The 22,324-nt window shown below is 29.6% G+C and overlaps 1 protein-coding gene and 2 long non-coding RNA genes across 3 annotated transcripts in view; 2 read left to right on the top strand and 1 right to left on the bottom strand.

Moving 5' to 3' along the window:
• Window positions 1-19,268, top strand: part of LOC122513092 — a 35,549-nt gene extending 16,281 nt beyond the window's left edge. Inside the window, exons 2-3 of the long non-coding RNA XR_006302685.1 lie at window positions 6,325-6,407; window positions 18,915-19,268. This is a non-coding gene — a long non-coding RNA (uncharacterized LOC122513092). The remainder of the gene's footprint in view (window positions 1-6,324; window positions 6,408-18,914) is intronic.
• LOC122497605 (BMP and activin membrane-bound inhibitor homolog) overlaps window positions 1-22,324 on the bottom strand; it is a 71,620-nt gene that overhangs the window by 37,023 nt on the left and 12,273 nt on the right. The window lies entirely within an intron of this gene.
• On the top strand, window positions 7,938-8,723 carry LOC122513090. The gene is made up of 2 exons (XR_006302684.1): window positions 7,938-8,281; window positions 8,439-8,723. It is a non-coding gene; the product is annotated as an uncharacterized LOC122513090 (long non-coding RNA).

Here is a 22,324-nt window from a genome sequence, read left to right as displayed (position 1 = left end):
AAGCGACCTCGCTTAAACTTCCTTTTGAATCATGGGACCGTTATATACAGTGTTATCATAATAAATTGACTGTATCATATTTATTTATAGAAAAATTATTAAAAATGTATGTTATATATATATAAATTAATATGTTTATCATAATAATATGGTAAAAATTATTAATTTAATTATTTATTCTCTATTATTTATAATTTAACTATTTTTTAAAATAATAAAAAATTTTTTATTAGGTATTAATAATTCACAATAATACTAAAAATTATTAATTAATAATAATTTATTTTTTTGCCTTAAACATGGAATTTCAATTTAAGTGTGAAAAATAATTAAGAGTTTTTAAGAGTTATAAATGTCAAAAATAATATGTTAATATTATAACCACAAATAAATTTAACATTTTAGGCAATATTTTTGGTTATCACCATGATAACATCGACAAATGGTTCACCCTCAACCATTGGTGCATTTGTCCTATTGTTTTAAATTAAAGGAGAATAAATTCTTAAGACATCCCTCGAGGCCAATTTTTGAGTTTTTAATTGTTTATAATTTTTATTTTCAAATTTCAATCAAAGTTAACAAATTAACACAATTTTTTAAAAACGGACGTTTATTTTCTTATTCCGTTACTGCACATGCTCTAAATCAGTTCAAATTAATCCAATATTACCAGCAGACAATTAAAAACCCATAAAGTAATATATTTCAATTGTCATAAACAACATTAATTAACAAATAGTTAACTTTGATTCCTCTCCAATAAAAAATATTTTTTTCACATTTTCTTTTTAATTTTAGTTCATTTGAAGAATATTTTTCCTTTATGATTAAAAAATAACTTATTTAAATTGTTATAAACAATATTAATTAACAAATAGTTAACTTATGATCCTGTCCAACAAAAAATTTTTGTTACAAATTTTCTTTTTTACTTAGGTTCTTTTAAAGAATATATGTCTTTTTTGCTTATATTATAACTTATTTAAATATTTAATATTATATATCCGTGGTCTTTTAACATTATCTAAATAAAAAAGTAAACGTGAAAAAAAAATTTTTGGTGGAAAGGAACAAAAATTAACTATTTGTTAATTAATATTATTTGTAACCATTTAAATAAGTTATTTTTTAAACAAAAAGGACACATATTTTTAAAATGAACTTAAATTAAAAAGTAGACGTGAAAAAAATTTTTTTGGTGGACAGGAACATAAGTTACATAACTATTTGTTATTTAATATATTGTTTATAACAATTTGAATAAGTTATTTTTTAATCAAAAAGGACAAATATTCTTTAAATAGACTTAAATTAAAAAGAAAATTTGAAAAAAATTTTTTAGTGGAATAGGAATCAATGTTAACTATTTGTTAATTAATATTGTTTATAACAATTTAAATAAGTTATTTTATAATCAAAAAGAACAAATATTCTTTAAATAAACTTAAATTAAAAAGAAAAGGTGAAAAAAACATTTTTTAGTGGAAAGAAATCAAAGTTAACTATTTGTTAATTAATATTGTTTATAACAATTTATATAAATTACTTTCTGTTTTATTAATTGTGTGGTGGTCATATTGTATTAATTTGAACTGATTCAGATCATATGCAGCAACGGAATAAGAAAATAAGCCTCCTTTTTTGAAAAATTGTATTAATTTGTTAACTTTGATTGAAAATAAAAATTATAAACAATTAAGAACTAAAAAATTGACCTTAAGGGATGTCTTAAGAATTTATTCGCCTTTAATTTAAAATAAAGAATACTGAAACCGGTTAAGAATTGTAGGCTGTAGACAGTTTTGAACAGTAAATTGTAAAAAAAATCCCATTGTGCGCTGTTTGTAGATCCTTGGGCAAACCCGGCCTGGTCCTGGTCGGGGCCACGAAGTCGGGGCCAGATCATGAAAACCCGACCGGGGCCAGGGCGGTAATCGGGAACAAAAGTGTCGATTTCTGCACGGGTAGCAATATTTAAAATTTAATGTGATATATTTATTCCTTACAAGATAGTACTGTAAAAGTTCAAAAAAAATTTAAATTTAACGTTTAACTCTTTGCCGTACATAAGTTTTCCCCACCTCAGAAACAAGCAGTTTGACAGTTGAATCACGTGGACAATATCAGGGCCGGATGTTAGCTTAATTTTGAGGTTATGTTTACATAGGATATTTATGTTTGATAAAAGTCTTTAACAATCAAATTTACCATTTTTAAATTGTAATAAATTGCAAATATACATTTGCACTTTACACAAAAAATCGTAATTTAGTGATCAATTAGTATAATTAAATATAATTTATTGTAAAATATAAATGGGTTCCAATTTTGAGAAGGTACGATCCTGCAAATTTAGACACTTACATACTCACACATAACTAACTTATCAACACAAGCATAAACGCATCTTCTCATTGGCTGTTCCCCCAAAAAGGACTCTAGACGACATTTCGTAACATATGAACGGCAAAGAGTTAATATAAATTAAATAAATACCTCCTTGATGGGCACTATAACGTTCCAGGAATAAGTTCGGTAAAACTTTCTTGACTTGCCTAAAGTGTTAGTTTTCTGGATAGAAATACTTTATTTTAAGTGTCCCACAGTCAAATGAAAGACTTTCACACTAATAGTTGACTTTTTCAACTTATTTATATAATTAATTAATAATCATTTCATTATTAATTAAATTAAAATTCAATTAATTAATTATTTTAAACACTTATTAATTGTCAAATATGTAATAAATGTTTTTAAATCATGCAAAAAGAAAATATAAAACTGACATACTTCCCAGTGTGCACGTACTATAACTGTTCTATACCAAAAAAAGAACAGTGTTCTAGAATAAGTGTTACAATTTTATTATAGAACAGTTCTAGAGCTTTGTTCTAAATTTGTTCTGGAACAGTTGTTCTGTATCTGTTCTATAACAGACATGTAACATTTGTTCTAAATTAGTTAAAGAATTTTGAAGTAACATTGTTCCTACAGTGTTCTAGAACACTGTTACAAAAATTTAATATAACTGTTTTTTCACTATAAACTCGTGTTTATTTTCACTACACGGAAAGATGTTATTATTAAATTTTATAAAAGTATTTTACAAGTGTAGAACAAAACGCGACAAAGGAAAATTTTGCTATCAACAAAACTAACACAGTAAATCTAAACTTAAGATCGGTCTTAAATTCAGCACTGTCTGCTATAATGTTAAAGGATACAAAAATGTTGTATCTTAATTTAAGGCTGCTTTCCTGCTTTAAAATAAGACTTTCTTTTTACTGTGAAACTTTAACAAAACGTACCTATATAAAATTTAGTAAAGTTATATTAAAATTTGTTAAAAGTTTTCGACATTTGATATAACTTTACTAAATATAGTATAATTTTAATTAAAGTTTAATACTTCTAATATAATAACTAATATAATAACTTTCTTTCCGTGTAGAGTGCAGCCGCGTTTTTGCATAAATTACAAAAAATCTTTTGAATTTAGATACTTAGAAAGACTCGTATCGATGATTCGTGAAAAATTAAATAATTTTTCACTGTCAGCTTGCATAAATTTTCAAGATTTTTAAAAACATTATTCACCAACAATAATATCAAATATTTAATTAATTTATTATCAATTATTAATTAATAGGTACTCTCTAAATCTGAATCAGCGAAATTTCACTGATTCTCAGCGATAAGTATGCCACTATTTTAAAACAGCGTATATGCGCTAATTAATCGGTGAAGTTTCACTGATTATTTAGTGAAATTTCACTAATTCACAGCGCATATACGCTAATTGAAATAGTGGCATACTTATCGCTGATTCAGATTTAGAGAGTATATCATAAAAATACAATAATAAATTATTATTATTAACTAATTAATTAAAATTTGTTATTGTTTGTAGCATAATTATATATTATTATTTGTAATAAAAAAATTTATATATATATATATATATATATATTTATATATATATATATATATATATATATATTTATGTATATATATATATATATTCTGGTCATTCCAGGCCAAATCGGAAATTATTTTGCTTTTGCATCTCAAAAATATTTTTATTAAAAACTACGTGTGAAAACAAAACTTTTGTTAAGATTAAATTATTTTTGTATTAATATTTAAAATTAACATTTAATATTGTTTCTTACATTACGTTAAATGAAAATTTAGCACGGCACTGACAGTCGCATTAACACTGTATCAAAATAAAATCGTCAGTCTGTCGAAAGTCTGTTCGAAGTAAACATCAAATAAAAGTGCCTCTTAATTGAAGTTAAAGAAATGCTAAATGTTAAATAATCTACAAAATAATATTTACGAAATAGAAAGGTAAAGTCCAAAAAATTATTCTTTTGTTTTTTATTTTCTTTTAATCGATGTATTATTTTTTGTTTAATTTAATTTGTTGCAGGCGCCTTTCTATACTCTAATTGAATTTACAAATATATTTTCACTTCTTGTTAAACAATTGAGTTTCAAGTTTATTTAACCACATCAACTTTTCATTATAAAAACGTCTAATTTGATCAATTTTTGACCGAGTTATAAGCATTTAAAAAAAAAAATTTACGTAAAAAACGTCATTTTTCATAAATCTGTATCTCCTGAACCGCTTTATGAAAAAATTTGAAAAAATTCAAGATAGCTCATTTCAAAGAGTACTAAAAGAAAGAAAATGTTTAAAAAAAATTTAAGATGCAAAAGCAAAATAATTTCCGATTTGGCCTGGAATGCCCCATATATAGTAATTTTTTTATTAAGTATGTTACATTTCAATTCATAATTTTAGCACTGCACATAACGGTTCAACAATTCAAAAGGAAGTTGAAGTAAAATCACTTCCAAGCTTGCGTGGCTATGCGGTATGCGTATTCGACTTGTGTTCTCTACACGGAGAAACTTTTAATACCACTAATTCTTAAAACTGGTGAGACATTTTAGTATGTTAGGTTAGATTCAAGGGAAAAACGACATAGGTTATAGAAATTGCTATTGAGACTATCAAAAACACTCATTCAGTATATATTTTACAGTTCTTCATAAGGAAACTAACGAAAATTAGTATGTTGTTTTAGAAAGAAAATAATAATTTTTGCAAAGTTGGGAAAGCCATGAATTAAAAAGAAACACAACAAATTAATTGTCTATAGATACTCATAGAGACGATAGTGATACTTGGATCTGATGGTAGATGGCATTAGTGTATGTCACTGTAACTGTAGGTAAATATATTTAACACGACGTAAGAACCTAACCTATATTATTAACGCACACACGCACACGCAAGTAAAGACACGACGATTGGTCACGGAAACCGAAAGATCGCACGATTCGTTAGAAGTACACAGCTGAATCGTCCTTATATATTAAACGAGTGGAAAAATATGTGCCTTCGAGAGAGAGCATTTTTTAAAATAACTTTCTAATCAAATTATGTAAATAAGTAAAAGTCGTGAAAAAAATTATGTTATATTGAGGAACAGTTCTTGAATTTAATTTGGCATGAGGAGACATTCACGTTTATTAATAAAAGGTTTTTTTCTTTCATACACGTGTGAATTTCAACTTTTAAAACATTAGGGTTAGTTCGCGACGTCAGGTGATGGACTCGGTGATTCTCGGGCGAAATCGGTCAAGTCCGCCCGCAGTCCTTCCAAAATTGGTATGTTACGTTAGAATGTCTGTTATATATTCTATCTATATGTGGAAAAAAGGTTAGAATTACCGTATTATTTCACAAACAAAAACTGGCATCTTATTCTTTTCTAAAGAAAAATAAGACTATTTCTAATGCAGATAGTAATTTTTGTACACCGAAGGTTGCTTAATATATAACGAACTTATCATATTTTCGTATTAATGTTGAAATTATTAGCACAACGCACGAAAAATCCTCACATTCTAACGTACTTTTAGAATAAAGATAACCAAATATATTTAATATTAGAAGAAAAAGTTTCTCCGTGTAGGTCTAGGTTTCGATCCCCCGTGCGTGCGAAATTTTTTATTCTTAGTTTTAAGTGTTCTGTGTATAATTCTGAATATTGTTACATAAAGTATAAGTTTAAATAATTATTAACAATGATAATAATAATTTAGTCATTAATTTAAATAAATAAGATAGTCTGTTTAAATTATTAAAGAAAATAAGAAAAATATTTTTTAAAAACTTATTGCAAAAAAATATATTCTATTAATTATTCATATTTTTATTCATACTCATAAACATTTATTTGTTCTATGCAACTATTAAATTTCTGCTTGGGTATTATTTATGATAAATCGTTTTTGTTATAGAATTGTTACAGACTTTGGTTCCTATTTTGTGCCTCCAGGGGGACGACATTTTGACCTGCCATTAAGTAAACAATTATACATAAGTAAGTAAGCAAAGAAGTAAGTAAATAAGTAGGTAAGGAAGTAAGCAAGGAGGAAATAACTTGCTTGCTTACCAGCTTACTTCCTTATTTGCATGCATAAAATGTTACAAATTAAACAATTTTACATAAGTAACGTGATAAACTCAAATAAAATTGATTTCTAAAGAAAATATAAATTTGATAAGGGTTTGAATTGAAATTTATCGTCAAAGCGAAATTAAATTACGTAATTGGAACTCATTATCTAATAGGTATAATTTATAAAGAATATTTTAAGTTATAATATAATATAATTAATTAGAAATTAACAGCGATAGTTAATGACGAGTGATAAAAATGACAGACGACTTAAAGTGACTGTAAATGAATAATGAGAAAATTGAAGATTAATGAAAACGATGCCTAATCAGGAAAGTTGCAAATGGCATTAACAATGTACTGTTAAGCGGCTCATGTGGAGATATCAACGCCCGTAGGGAAAATAATAAAAGTAATGAGCTTGTCGGATCGCATAGGAGAATATCGTTATTTTCCCTCTTTATTTTAGCCGCCGTCTGCAGAATATTATCATTATATGCCTATACTTTCCACAAGTTTCGCTACTTTTTTCCTTCCTTCTCTTTCTCTATCTCTCTTTTGTTACTCGTTTTGTTATAAATTCTCACTTTATATATACGATTCAAGCTTGCACACACCATATATGTTTATCGCGTAGCATCAGTCCTTTCATTTATTTGTCACTCGACCTGCCCTTTTTGGGGAGCATCTCCTCGAAAATAATTATATCGTTACGAATTTTAAATGACATTTACGACCACGTAGTTAGAGATAATTAAAATCCTTCTTCTTCCTCTTCTTCTTCTTCTGCATATTTTTAAACCAGAAACATGTGCTATCTAAACGTCGAAAAAAAAATTGCCAAAAGTAATTTTTTCTATTTTTTGATTGAGGCCTCGGGTTGACTGTAAGGCGCGAGAAAAAATCGTTTAGTTTTTTCAGGGTTATTGCAAAAATTTGATTTTATATTCCCTTGAATTTTACCCGATTTTCCGAATATTTTTTAAACTTTTCCCCTTATCCAGATAACTTTAATTTTAAGATTTTGTAAAATTATTCATTTATAACTCTTCCAAAATTTAATTATTTTCTAATAAAATTTTTATAACTAAAATTCTTCTCTAACTTAATTTTTTTATTAAATTTTCAAAAAATTCTTCGAGAATTCAATTATTTGATTTTTGAAAATTTTAATTGCTGCGAAGAAACTGATAATTAAGGAGGATGATGACTGTCTTTTCGGGGCAGGCGGCGAGAGGGGAATTCACATGCTTTTATATAGGATTAAAACTGCAAATACCAACTGTTTTAATATATATATTTTATAAGTGAAATATGCAATACTTAATATATTAGACATAAAAAATAGTATTTTTAATAATTCCAATTCATTATTCTCAAAAAATATTTTAAAAAATAATTATTTAATTACGTAAAAAAAATTTTGTAAAAAAATTTTATGAGCATGGAGATCGTGACAACAGCGCATTCCATATGCATGCTAGAATCAGTGTTGGTAACACTAAATAAGATTTCATTCGTATATGATTACATTGCGACGTTGCCACCACGAAGTAGTATAAGGAGACTTAACGCCCATGTAAAGTTCAAAAAAACATGGCCCCAAAACAAGGCGAAGCCTATCTCAAGTTTTCCGGTGTTCGACTGTTCCGCGCGACCTCCTCGGGAAAATTTACAACTAAATAGTGACGTCTGCTTTTAAAGCACTGTGAAGTGTTTACATTTGAATGACATAAATAATAATTTAAATAATTACTTATTATTTAATTATGGGAGCAAAATAAGACTATTTGACAGTACGTATGAAAGCTTACTTTCTTTACAAATAATATTCAGCATTATTTTTTAAAGAGATCATGTTTTTTTGACTGTATTTACGTTTATTGTTTTAGGTTATATTTATGTAATTGATTTTCACAGACACGGAAATACATAAATAATTTTTGTTTTTAGATATTATTAATTATTAAAAAGAAAAACAAAGAATCATGGAATATTCGATGGAAAAACTTACATTTGAAGAGTGTAAGATCAAATTTAATAAATCACAATTACCTTCTGATAAGTGGTATCATATGACAAGAAACAAAGAATTTATTTCGTTTATAAAATTGGAATAAATAAAGTCAATCTTTGACATTTCTAACGGGCGCTCTTTAATTTGAAATTGGTAGCAGGCGAACCACATATACCACTTAGTTGTAAATTTTCCCGAGGAGGTCGCGCTGAACAGTCGGACACCGGAAAACTTGAGATAGGCTTCGCCTTGTTTTGGGGCCATGTTTTTCAGCCCGTCAAGTCTCCTTATACTACTTCGTGGTTGCCACGATTCTGTGTATTATGCTAACATAAGGTTAGAGGTGAGAGGTTAGAAAATCTGTAATTTTACGTCAGTTTTAATGTTATTTCTAAAAATCAGGACAGTCGGTTTACTCAATTATTTTTTTAAATTATTCCAAAAGTACACGGAGAAAAATGGATAGTCAAATTTATTATCTAGATAATCATGGGTGATGATCTTGGATACTCAACTATAGGACAACCATCTAGATATTCAAATTTAGTATCTTGGGATAATCAAACTTACATACTAACTGCCATTATCCAAGATGTTCACATTTGACTATCCTAGATAATAAACGCAAGTTGCTGTGTTTATACCTACACATCTAAATTGATCAATAAGAAATATTTAATGATAAAAGTTAATTTTTTTAGAAATTAGTGAACATTTTTCCTAGATAAACAATTGTTTATGGAAAATCTGAAAATTTTAAAGAACAAAATACATTAATTTAACGATACCCTTGAAATTTTTAAATTCTTTTGACAGGTTTAAAGGTTATGTTGCTAATTGTAAGATTTATATATTTTTTAACAATATTTTTTAAGCAATACTATATCTGAAATTCAGTATAAAAAACTTGACAATGCTTTTAAATTTCGAATAATATAAAACTCTTTAACGGTGTTCGATGGTCTCTTAAATTTCTCGATAATGTGCGACCAACAGTTATCACCCAACAAATACGGCACTGACCGGTTTAAATGACGTGTAATTGGTAAACATTCATTTTCTAACAAATTTCCCTCTGTTCACAGGCACTTTTTACAAAATCTGGCAACGTGCATTTGTCACAAATGTTTTTAATTGTCTGAATTGAAAAGATTTTGTCTATCTATGCAGAAACGCGGTTGCTGCATTGAAATTACCATAGCAATGTAATGCGAATCATTTTAACAGCTGAACCTTTACGCTTGCTGCATACTTCTGCCCTCCACTAGTACTACCCTCCACTGGCAAAATGGCTGTAACATACGTCTTGCCGCCTGTCATTACATTACTTTTGCATTTCCAATCCTGCAACCGCGTTTCTGCATGGATTAACAAAATCTTTTGAATTCAGACAATTAAAAACATTTGTGACAAATGTACGTTGTCAGATTCTGTAAAAAGTGCCTGTGAACAGAGAAAAATTTGTTAGAAAATGAATGTTTACGAATTTCACGTCATTTGAAACAGGCAGTGCCGTTTTTCTTGCGTGTGATCGGTAACCAAACTTCTGCGCAAGCGCTCGGCAAGTTGACTATCCAGGATAATAAATTTAATTATCTAGACATACTAAACGGGAATATATAATATTTCAGGAAGATAATATTTCTGACTATTATTAACTATAATAATCTTCGAATTCATTCATTCATTCAGTCTGTCCACAGCCTGTATATTCTGTTTACAGTGAGAGAGAAAGATTGATAGAGAGAAAGATTGATAGAGAGAAAGAGAGGGAAGTATCGCCTGTCCTTTTAGTTTAGAGTAGGAGCTAAAGAGAGGCGAATATTATTATTATATCTATATATATTAAGTTAGTCTTTCCTTATATATTCTGTTCACAGTGAGAGAGAAAGAGAGGGGTATTGTCTCTCCTTTTAGTTTAGAGTAGGAGCGAAAGAGAGACGAATAGTTAAGAAAGTAATGTCCACTTTTTGGGTTTAGAAGGGGGTATCATGTTTTCTCCATTTTCCGTGTCAGGTAGAAAGAGAGGAACAGAATTTGATAGGGGAAGGAAAAGTGGGGAATTTTACTTTCAAGACAAAATGCGAAATGGGCGTCTTATTTCCTAATTGGCTAATTATTTTTCTTTTCTCACTCACAGATATATTAAGGAGTGAAAGAGAGGAAGATCGAGAACGAGGTATGAGTGAGAGGTATAAATTTTATCGTTGTTCCATAAACCAAATGGACAATTTGTCACCAGTTTTTGACCCCCACCCCGCCTCCGGTTGTGAACAATCGTAAATATTTTTAAAAACTAATTCGTTTAATTATTTAAGATTTAATTATCTTTGAACAATGTAAATAAAAATATATGAATATTTACTTTTTGGACTTTTAAATTTTTTGAGAAATTATGGTCCTGTTTATAATTAAAATTCTCCAAAAATTTGATCATTTTTATCAATATTTTTTTAAAAAAATTCTAAAATATTATTTTTGTATGTTTTTAGATTTTGAAAGTGAAATTCCCCACTTTTCCTTCCTCCATCAAATTCTGTTCCTCTCTTTAAATTAATTAATTTTTTGATGAATGTTGATAAAAATTTTGAATATAAATGTTTTTTTCAAAATGTTAAAAATAATTCTAAAATATCATTTTTGTATTTTGATGTTTGAAGTTTGAAGGAAAAGACGAAAAAGTGACAATTTTTTAAAGTAGGTCGAAAAAAGTCTCAATTTTCTTAATTTCCCTGAAAATTTTTTTTATGACATTTCGCTGTCTTTGGTGTTAATATACAGTTAAGAAACCAGCCATAACTAACGGTTTTTTACTTTTGTGACTAAATGAATCAACCGATTTCATTTTTCGATGTGTTGTTTGAAAGATCATTTAATTGCGCAACTTTTTCATAGAGACACCTATACTTTATCTTTCATTGTTTAGTTGCTGCGTTAACTTTAAAAAATTTTTCCAACTGGCCGGTTTAACCGACCCCCTGGGGTAAACCTACCAGTTAGGTTTTTTATCTATAATATTGCATTTGTATAATCTACTATAACAATAAACATAAAGAATCATGTGAACAATGGTTGTAATAATGTTAATAATAATACAGGATTGTATTTTAATTAAATAAATAATTTTTTTAATAACAAACAAAAATGTTTGAACTTATCATGGAAAAAATATTAAAGGGTCTAATTCTCATTGGCAGCGTTTACAAATGATGTAACGTTTTTGGAAGTAGGGGGGGTCTCTACTAAACGTGACACAATGTATTTTTACATGTGAAATTGCGCGACAGGGGGGAGGGGTTGTCTAAAATCCCGAAAAATTGCGTGAAATCATTTCTAAACGCTTCCATTGGAAGACAATTATTTTTCATTGGAAGTCAATATTTTAATGAAAAAAAATTCTAATTAATAATAATTTTCATGAAACTCTGATACAATGAAAATATCCTATGTCCGATTTGCCCCATAGGTTCATTTTGAGAATAAATATTTGTTTAAAAATAAGGTATACTACACATTGTTGTTTCGAAATTCTAATCAACACTTTTGACAATTTCGCCATTTCGGTGATATTGACACCTAGTCGGTTTGCCCCACTGTCCACTAATATTATAATATTATTTTAATGATTAACCCATTAACACCTAAAGTAAGAAAATTCTTTGCGCAATTTCAACCTATAGTTTTATGAATAAAACGGATAATATTTTATACCGCAAGTATGTTTCTTATAGGTATTGAGTGTGCTCTTTTCGATTCCGGTGTAAAAAAAAGAATTTAGTTCAACCCAGAAATTAAATATGGCTGTTTTAATTTCAAAAACACAAAAGAAATTTCATTTTTTCAATTTTGATAATTTTTTACCCATTAACCCCTTTACAGTGCATGACGTCTATAGAGGCAAAAATAATTCGTGCCACCAATGTATATGACCGCTATAGCGGCATCTAAAAGGAAAATATCGCTGTAATAAATGAAATATGAATATCAATGAATATTCTAAAGTTTTTGAGGTCGCTGAATCCAAATCTTTGGTCAGAATTAAAAAATTCAAAATGTCGGCTCTAAAATGGCGAACAAAAAAATTTAAAATCCGTAAACTTTGAAATTTTTGATCGACATTTTGAATTTTTAAATTTTGATCAAATATTTGAATTCAGCGACCTCAAAAACATAAAATATAATGATATCAGGTATTAAAAGAAATAAAAAAAATTTAGCACATTTGTGTCACGAAAACTTTATTTTGACTACACTGCTTAGGGGTTAAACGTGCGTGAATAATATTCAATTCTCATCCATAGAGGCACAAAAATTGTATAGTTTTAAGAAACGTAAATTAGAATTTAAAATTTAAATATGGCGGACCAAATATGACGGAAACTTTGAAAGGGTTGGTCACTATTTTTCAAAATACCAAAATGTAATTAAATTCGCCTAAATTTTCTTACTCGAAGGCTTTTGGGGTCCCCAGGTGCGATTTTTTGGTCGGCCCATAGTTGGGCCAACTTTTACAAAGTCGGTCCAACTTCTCGTGCCAGAGGTTGGGCCAACCATACAGATGATAACGGCGACCGTCTAATGGCGACGATGGTTGGCCCGACAACTCATAAGGAAGTTGGCCCAACTTACAATGCATATGTTGTGCCAACTATACATTTCAATGGTTGGTCCAAAGACTGACGCCAAAGTTGGCACAACTTTAGATGCGTAAGTTGGGCCAACCACAATTTTCAAAGTTTGGCCAACTTCAACAGCCAAAGGTAAAAAATTATTAAAAAACTACATTATTTAAACAATTAACACGTTATTATTAGCGGGAACATCAGATATAACCTTTACCTATTATTATTAAACACAATCTCATACATACATTTTCGAAAATATCTATCGCTCGCTGGGATCGAACCCCTAACCTAACGCACCGAAGACTTATACACTGACCACTACGCTACGCTCACATGGGAGTGCATAACGCAAAATGTATATTTAAGCTGCAACAGTCGGGCCAACCGTGGCCCAGAGTTCGGCCAACCAAGAAAGTTTAAGTCATTTAAACTGTGTTTCACAAAGTTTTGCCCACCGTCGGGCCAACCGTGACCCAAAGTTCGGCCAACCAAGAAAGTTTAAGTCAATTAAACTGTGTTTTACATAGTTTTGCCAACCGTTGGGCCAACCGTGGCCCAGAGTTCGGCCAACCAAGAAAGTTTAAGTCATTTAAACTGCGTTTCTAGAGTTTTGCCAACCGTTGCCCAGAGTTCGGCCAACCAAGAAAAATAAAGTCAATTAAACTGCGTTTCACAGAGTTTTGTCAACCGTTGGGCCAACCGTGGCCCAGAGTTCGGCCAACCAAGAAAGTTTAAGTCAATTAAACTGCGTTTCACATAGTTTTGCCAACCGTTGGGCCAACCGTGGCCCAGAGTTCGCCCAACCAAGAAAGTTTAAGTCATTTAAACTGCGTTTCTAGAGTTTTGCCAACCGTTGCCCAGAGTTCGGCCAACCAAGAAAAATCAAGTCAATTAAACTGCGTTTCACAGAGTTTTGCCAACCGTTAGGCCAACCGTGGCCCAGAGTTCGGCCAACCAAGAAAGTTTAAGTCAATTAAACTGCGTTTCACATAGTTTTGCCAACCGTTGGGCCAACCGTGGCCCAGAGTTCGCCCAACCAAGAAAGTTTAAGTCATTTAAACTGCGTTTCTAGAGTTTTGCCAACCGTTGGGCCAACCGTTGCCCAGAGTTCAGCCAACCAAGAAAAATCAAGTCAATTAAACTGCGTTTCACAGAGTTTTGCCAACCGTTGGGCCAACCGTGGCCCAGAGTTCGGCCAACCAAGAAAGTTTAAGTCAATTAAACTGCGTTTCACATAGTTTTGCCAACCGTCGGGCCAACCGTGGCCCAGAGTTCGGCCAACCAAAATAATGTAAGTCAATTAAACTGTGTTTTACATAGTTTTGCCAACCGTTGGGCCAACCGTGGCCCAGAGTTCGTCCAACCGAAACTGAAAGTCTTTTAAACTACGTTTGGATAAGTTGTGCCAACCTTTGTCGCCAAAGTTGGCCCGACGGTTGGTTAAACTCTGCATTTAATGGTTGGCTTGCAAAGTCGGGCCAACTGTGGGCACAAGTACTTGCCAAAGTTGGGCAAACTCTGGCAACCAAAACTTTGCTTGCCAAAGTTAGGCCAACCTTGGGCCAACCTTCAAACTCTGGCGGCCAACCTAAATTCGCACCTGGGTCGCTGATTACGAATTCAATGTTATTTTTAAGAAATTCAAGATGGCAGATCCAATATATCAGACAAAATTTTTTAAAATGTATGCAATTGACCTTAATTTTGTCACTCGGGGGTTTTCGTGGTCGCTGATTACGAATTCGATTTTAGTTTCCCATAAATCAAAATGTCGGATCTAATATGGAACAAAATTTTTACTTTATTTAATTGACGAGGGGGAATTTACTAGTAAAAATAGTGTACACTTGACTCCCTGTTCCACTTGTTATCATTATTACCAAGTATTACCGAGTATTACCAATTATTACCAATTATTACCATTTATTACCAAGTATTACCATTTATTACCAAGTATTATCTATTATTTCCAAAATATTCCCGCATTCAAATATTAATATCTTTGCTGTATTATTATTTATTACTCACATATTATTGAGTATTAAGCTCTATTATCAAAAATATAACACGTTGAATTTCACTTTCTTATACTTAGAATTTACAACAAAATTATTTTAAAATTAAATAAATAAATTTAATTGAGAATTTTCTCTTTTTTAAAACGTAAATAAAAAATATCATTTCAATTGGTTTGAATTTTCTTTTAAGAGTGAGAATTTCCCAAACGGATCACCTAAATCTAAAAAATTTTCATTTTGAACTAAAATATATTTGTTTTACTTTTAAGGTGGTTAAGGCTAAAGTCCCATGGCAGCGTTTTGCGTTGCGTTTTGTAACTAGGCAATGAGTGTGAGATAGATGAAGATATACGTTCGCTATATTTGCACTCATGGCCTAGTTACAAAACGCAACGCAAAACGGTGCCATGGGACTCCACCCTAAGAATAATCCCTTAAAATATTAAGCCAAAAAATTTTTTTTGTAAAAGTTATTAACAATTGAGTTTTTTAGTACTGCTAAATTAAAAAATTTTTTTTTGAGTTCCAGTGGACGGATTTAAAAATCAAAATATGTGTTTTTTTCGTCTTAAATTGCACTATTTGAATAATTGTTCATAAAACAATGGTTTTTTTTGCAAACAAAATGTTTATTTAAGTAATTTATGTCTTGTTTTGCTAAAAAATTATTTTGAATTTAATAATTACCATTTTTATTAACAATAATTACATGAACAATTATCTATTTACCAACAGTCAAGTAGAGCTTTACATGACTTTAAACTCGTAAAAACAAGAAAAACAGTTTTTCTTTTTGCAGAAATAAGCCATTTATTTGTTTAATAAGTAAATAATTTGTTTATAACAAATGTAATTGTTTACGCTAATAAATTTCTTAAGTTTTTTGAAGAATGAACGTATGACCAGGCATTACTAAGTATTATTAAGTATTATTAAGTATTACCAAATATTACCAAGTATTACCGAGTATTACCAGGAGAGTGTACACTTGACTCCCTGAGTAAATTCCCCCTCGATCAATAAAGAAGAAAAGACAAAGGACAGAGACAAAGAAGGAAGAATACTTCAATAAAATAATTCTTCTAATGTATAATGAATTTATATAAAGTTTTTCTCTCGCTTGACTGAACTAATCGAAACAAAAACCATTATTTTGTAATTTGACTTGATTGGTACTTTAAAACGTCTTGCAACACCGTATTTCGTTTGTCGTGTTGCAAATGTTTGGTATGACTTGTTTACATTGTTTTCATTTCTTTATTTTTGAGTAGAAAATTGTGTGCAATGTTGCCAGACGTTTAAACAACTGTTTAATATACTGTATAAAACATGAAATATTTTTACAAATTAATTTATTGCAACTCTCACAGGTACCTAATGACACTTTTTTAAACAGATATTTAATCAATATATCTGTCTCGTATTGAAAAATGTTTCATTAATTTCTTAATGTTAAGTACTTTGTGGTGAGTAAATATGTTTGAAAATGTACCCAATTCCCACAAAACTCAATGTTAAAAGTTAAAAACAAAGACGCTTATAATTTTTTTCACAAGTACCAACAGGTCTCAAAAATTTAACTACATTGTTTTAAAACCTTCATCTAACAGTGGTACAAATTTCAACAAATTGGTAATGTTGATTCTATTTGAGAAAGAACCTCCTTATCATCTTGAAGAAGATCTTTAATTGCCTTAACGTTTTATAAACATTTTCCAATATAGCATAGTTTATACGAGTTTAAAAAAAGGAATGTTTTGTAACTGACTTTCAAATTTTTTTCGCTGATAACGAATTCTTGAAATAATACAGTTTTCCAGAAAACTGACAATTTAAGGAAATAATTATAAAAATAAAAAAATATTATTATATTTATGTCGTAAAACTGCTCAGTGTGTTAAATTTAATTTTTGGTTTTTGTTTTTTTTAACATTTTTCAAAAAATTTTGTAATCTTTTTCGAATATTTCAGAAGAAGAAAAAAACAAATCTTAAGGCTATGTCCAAGTTGTGAAATGTAAACAAACCAAAAGGTCACTATGCAAGGTTAGAATTATCGTATTATTTCACAAACAAAAACTGGCATTTTATTATTTTCTAAAGAAAAATAAGACTATTTCTAATGCAGATAGTAATTATTTTTGTACACCGAAGGATGCTTAATATAATTATAACGAACTTATCATATTTTCGTATTAATGTTGAAATTATTAGCACAATGCACTGAAAATCCCCACATTCTAAAGAACTTTTAGAATGAAGATATAACCAAATTTATATAATATTAGAAGAAAAAGTTTCTCCGTGTATATTTTTTTCAAAATAGTTTCATCCATTTGGAACTAATTTATTTAATTAATAATTTTATAAATTTCTATATCTTTGGTATAGAATTGTCATATTCTTAGAATGGCTATTATAAAATTGTAATTGAAATAAAATTTAGGAAAAGAATTATAATTTAATTTTGAAATTGGAAAATAATAAGTATCAAGTCTGAATTTAATTTCCGCGTGTGCAAGAATTTATTGCGAGTTAGAACTTGTTGTGCAAACGATCTGCGTTTGATAAGAAAAACATCTCTTTTGCACACACAATATCTCCCTAGTCTTTCGGTCGTTCACATCTCGAGTCACATCATTCGGATCCAATATTCCTCCTGCATAGACTATTATAGGATGAATATATATGTATTATGTATTTACGTCCGCACATTCCGCAAACTACTGTCCAACGCACTAGACTTTGATCGTTTAAGTACAATTCACTCCAATCAATGGCGTATAAAAAAGGAAAAGAATTTCATTTTATCACCGTTTTATAACACGCTCTTTTGAATTAACTATATACGGCAAAGTTCATTTTTTATTTTATATAATATAATATTCTTTCTTTAAATACAAATTTTTATTTAATAAAACGCTTCTTGGGAATATTTTTAATTTTTTTTTTAAATAAATTTTCAATTTTTATTAAAATTTTTAACACAATTCTTTAAAGCCAGTTATTACTATATAGTTTTGAAGAATTTCTTTGAACTTTGAATTATAGTAATTGAATTTATTGAAGAATCTCTTTCAAATTTTTAAAATAATTATGTTTGTTAATAAATGAAAATAAACATTTGATTACTGAATTTTATTAACATTTTCAGGAAACAATTCATTCTTGGTAGAATTTTTTTAAACATATTTTTAAAATAATTGAATTCAAGGAAATTTATTAAAAACTTTAAAATAATTGAATAGGGGAGTGTTGTTAGAGTTGGGCATAGTTTTGACTTTTCTTCATAACTTCCCCTGCAGAACGAATTTCGCGATTTCGCGCATGTTGTTGGAAAGATCAACTCAAATGCAATGCTTTTGCTGAACATTGTAAAAAAATTTGACCAAAAGATTCACAGTTATAAGCAATTTAAAAAAAATGTCAGAGTTGAACATGGTTGCCAGAGTTGGGCCACTGTAGAAAATCAATGAAATATTTAGGTAAATGAATAAAAATGATCTTCAAATGATATAGAATGACACTTGGAAATGAGGAAAGGAACCATGAAATTAAAATAAAATCTCATATTATGCATTTTCATATAGCTTTAGATAATTTATTCCTCATGAACGAAATCCAAAATTGAAAAAATGAAAAAAGGTTATCAAAATTTTTTTTCTCCTCTCTCTCTCTCTCTTTTTTTCTTAAAATGAAGTTTTTAACACCTCTTTAAGTGAAAACATGAATTTCTGTTGCAAGTACGCTTTGTAATTGGAAAATTTCAGGTGGCTCAACTCTATTCACACTGCAAAAATAGGAGTCTTTTTTGATATCTTAAAATAAGATGTAAGATGGAAAAATGGTATCTTACATTTTAAAATAAGATGTTTTCTAAAGCATCTTACTGATATTTAAGATGCTTTATACGTTTTAGCAGTGATGAAGATATTTCTTCCATCTTAGAAAAGTAAGATATTTTGGTAAGTTCTTTAAAGTATCTTAAATTAAGATGTTTCTGTTGCAATAAGATGTTTAGCGATAAGTTACTTGAGAAAGTGTCTTTCTAAATTTAAATTAGTAAAAATGTTTACAGGCTTCACAGTATACCTATTTCCCTTTTTTCCTCTTTTTTAAAAAATTACACTTTTTCCCCTTTTTTCAATATTTCCTTTTTTTCCCTTATTTTTTTTACTCCTTTCTCCTATTTTGTGTTGTACACCCAGAAAAAAATTTTATTTAAACCAAATAAAATTTATTTGAAACAAATTTTCCAAAATATGTTAATTTTACTTAACGAAATCATAGTGAATAACCCTTTTTTAATGCAGGAAAAATACATACTTGAAAATGAAAATTACAAGATGTTGTAATTTTACTATTTTAACCTCCCTACGGTTTGTCCCGAGTTAACTCGGGGTAAATTGACTGTACCAGAACGGTTAACCCCGAGTATACTCGGGGTAAATAAATATTTTATAACTCGTCAACAATACATCGAAATTACATGATCCAAAGTGGAAATTGAAGCTAATTCTATATAAGCTTTTCAAAAATATTTGTTAGCAATGATAAAAAAGTTTTTTATCAAAGTTACGTAACTTTAAATGTTAGTTAAACAAGCAAGTTTTTTAATAAGTGGATAATGTGCATTTAATCAAAAAGTTTATGAAATCAGCTTATGAAAATCATTACTCGGGGGGTTTTTGGGGTCGCTTCTTACGAATCTGGCATTAGATTTTCAAAATTCAAAATGGCGGATCCAATATGGCGGATATAACCATTTTGGTACCGATTTCTGCAATTTAATTATACCGTAGGAGGGTTAAATACTGATATTTTCAATTTTGGTAATTTATTAATTTATAAATTGATTAGAATAATAATTAAATAAAGCTATTACAAAATTTTACAATTCTCAAAATGGTTTTAGACTATTTTCCAGAATGAATTTACCGAAACGTATTTTTCACCGAATGACAATTTCCCCGAATACAATTTTATTCAATGCATTTTGACCGAAAGTACATCAAAACAAAACAAAATTAATGTTAAAAGATAAAAAAATTATGTATAAAAAGTGTCAGTAGGTAATGCAAACAAAAAAATTAGATATCAGTGTTATGAAATATTGCACTTAAAAATTTTTAATAATTTTTGTCTTAAAATTTCGTTCTCAAACAAAACATTTGAATAATTTAGACGTGGAAATTCTGAATTTACATATATCTGAATAATATAACATAATTGACAAAGTAAAATATAGAAAAGAATGACAAAGTTCATTTTTGATAAGAGTAAATAAAGATTTCTTTAAATAAATGATAAAAAAAGAAGGAAAATAAAATTTCAATAAAACGGCAATAATTCTCTTAATATACATAAAGTGGAAAGAATCGTGTAAAATAAAAATCCAACTTTGATTGTAATGTTTGACACGCGGCACGATTCTCGCATATGTTTAAAGAAGTTTAAGTCCACAATACATCACGTGAAAAGAATGGCCGTGGAATCGGCTTTGGCTCATGGCTCGGCAAATAAAAGGACGTAATAGCGTTTCTTTACCAAGGCACGAGGCCCAGGAATCTGCGCCAGGATCCGACCGCATGGTAGAATGAGGGGGAGTTGTATGGGGCCCTCTTCTTGGGATCTCAGATCCCGACTATGCTTATATACGCGGCGATGCCGAATTGAGCCCTGGTCGCTGACCAGTCACCCGAGTCCTTAAAAAGAGAAAGAAACAAGTCGGGTAGGTCGAGAGTAAAAAAAAGGGCAAGGCCCATTATATGCGAGGGCACTTGTCGTCAGGGGCCTTCTGTTCCTCGAAACATTTTGCATCGACATGTATCTCTCCCTCCTTTTCCTCTTCTTTTTTACTTTTTTCCCTTTTTCTCCTTTTTAATCCCGCGGCCTGCTAATCATTAAGAGTAATTATACTAATTCCAATTAATTTAATTAAGCTCGTATATTTTTTCAATACCATTATTACCACCGATCTCAATTAATATGCTATTTATTTAATCTAACGTAACTTATAATATAAGTAAGACTTATTACGAGGGGGTATTTACTGGTTGAAAACGTGTACACTCCAATACACTTATTACGCTAAAATTACACTTATTACCAAGTATTACAGGGTATTACAGGGCAATACAGAGATATGTCTAGGTAACACACCCACGTAATAACGTACTATTACGCCCTATTACGCGATATTACACGACTATTACAAGAAGAGTGTACATTCCAATACGGGAGTATATACCCCCTCGACTTCCCAATGGGAAATTAACCATTGGCGCAATAATGGTCCTATATTGGGAGCCAGCAGTACCAATAATGGTGCAATAATGGCAACCAATATTGGGCCACTATTGCCAGAGTCTTGGGATGATTACGACTTTGCCAAGCATTGGCAGCCAATATTGGATCAATATTGGCTGCCAAGACAAATGCCGGACTTTCCAAGCGTTGGATATTCATTTGCAACAAATATTGGACCAATATTAGTGACCAAATAATTACCAATGCTTTAAATTAAATTAATGCTTGGTTATTTATTGGCTACCAATACTGAACCAACGTTTGAAATCAATATTTTACAAATACCAACATATAGCAAAAATTTTTCAAAAAAAAATTACTAATCTAAAGAAAAAAAAATTAATTTTATTGGAACACTCTGTTAAAAACAGAATGTGATAAAAATCAGACAAAGATAATATTTGTCTAAGTTCGAGAATGCAAGCGTCTCCTCTTATATAGAACTGGTAACACAACTTGCTGGTGAGAGGAAGAAACTGTGGCGCACCCTGGTGGCACTTATCCAAAGTAATTTCGAGCATATACTTTGAAGCAGCGCGGGACATTTCAAAATCGAACACCAGGGTGCGCCAGAGCTTCTTTCACTCACCAGCAAGTTGTGTTACCAGTTCTATATAAGGGAGACGCTTGCATTCTCGAACTTAGACAAATATTATCTTTGTCTGATTTTTATCACATTCTGTTTTTAACAGAGTGTTCCAATAAAATTAATTTTTTTTTCTTTAGATTAGTAATTTATTTTTTTTTTTTTGAAAAATTTTTGCTATATGTTGGTATTTGTAAAATATTGATTTCAAATGTTGGTTCAGTATTGGTAACCAATAAATAACCAAGCATTAATTTAATTTAAAGCATTGGTAATTAATTGGTC

This window comes from Leptopilina heterotoma, unplaced genomic scaffold, assembly GCF_015476425.1.
Source record: "Leptopilina heterotoma isolate Lh14 unplaced genomic scaffold, ASM1547642v1 Lhet_134, whole genome shotgun sequence".
NCBI lineage: Eukaryota > Metazoa > Arthropoda > Insecta > Hymenoptera > Figitidae > Leptopilina > Leptopilina heterotoma.
Note: the sequence above shows the minus strand (reverse complement) of the source record. Positions and strands in the feature narration are given on the sequence as shown.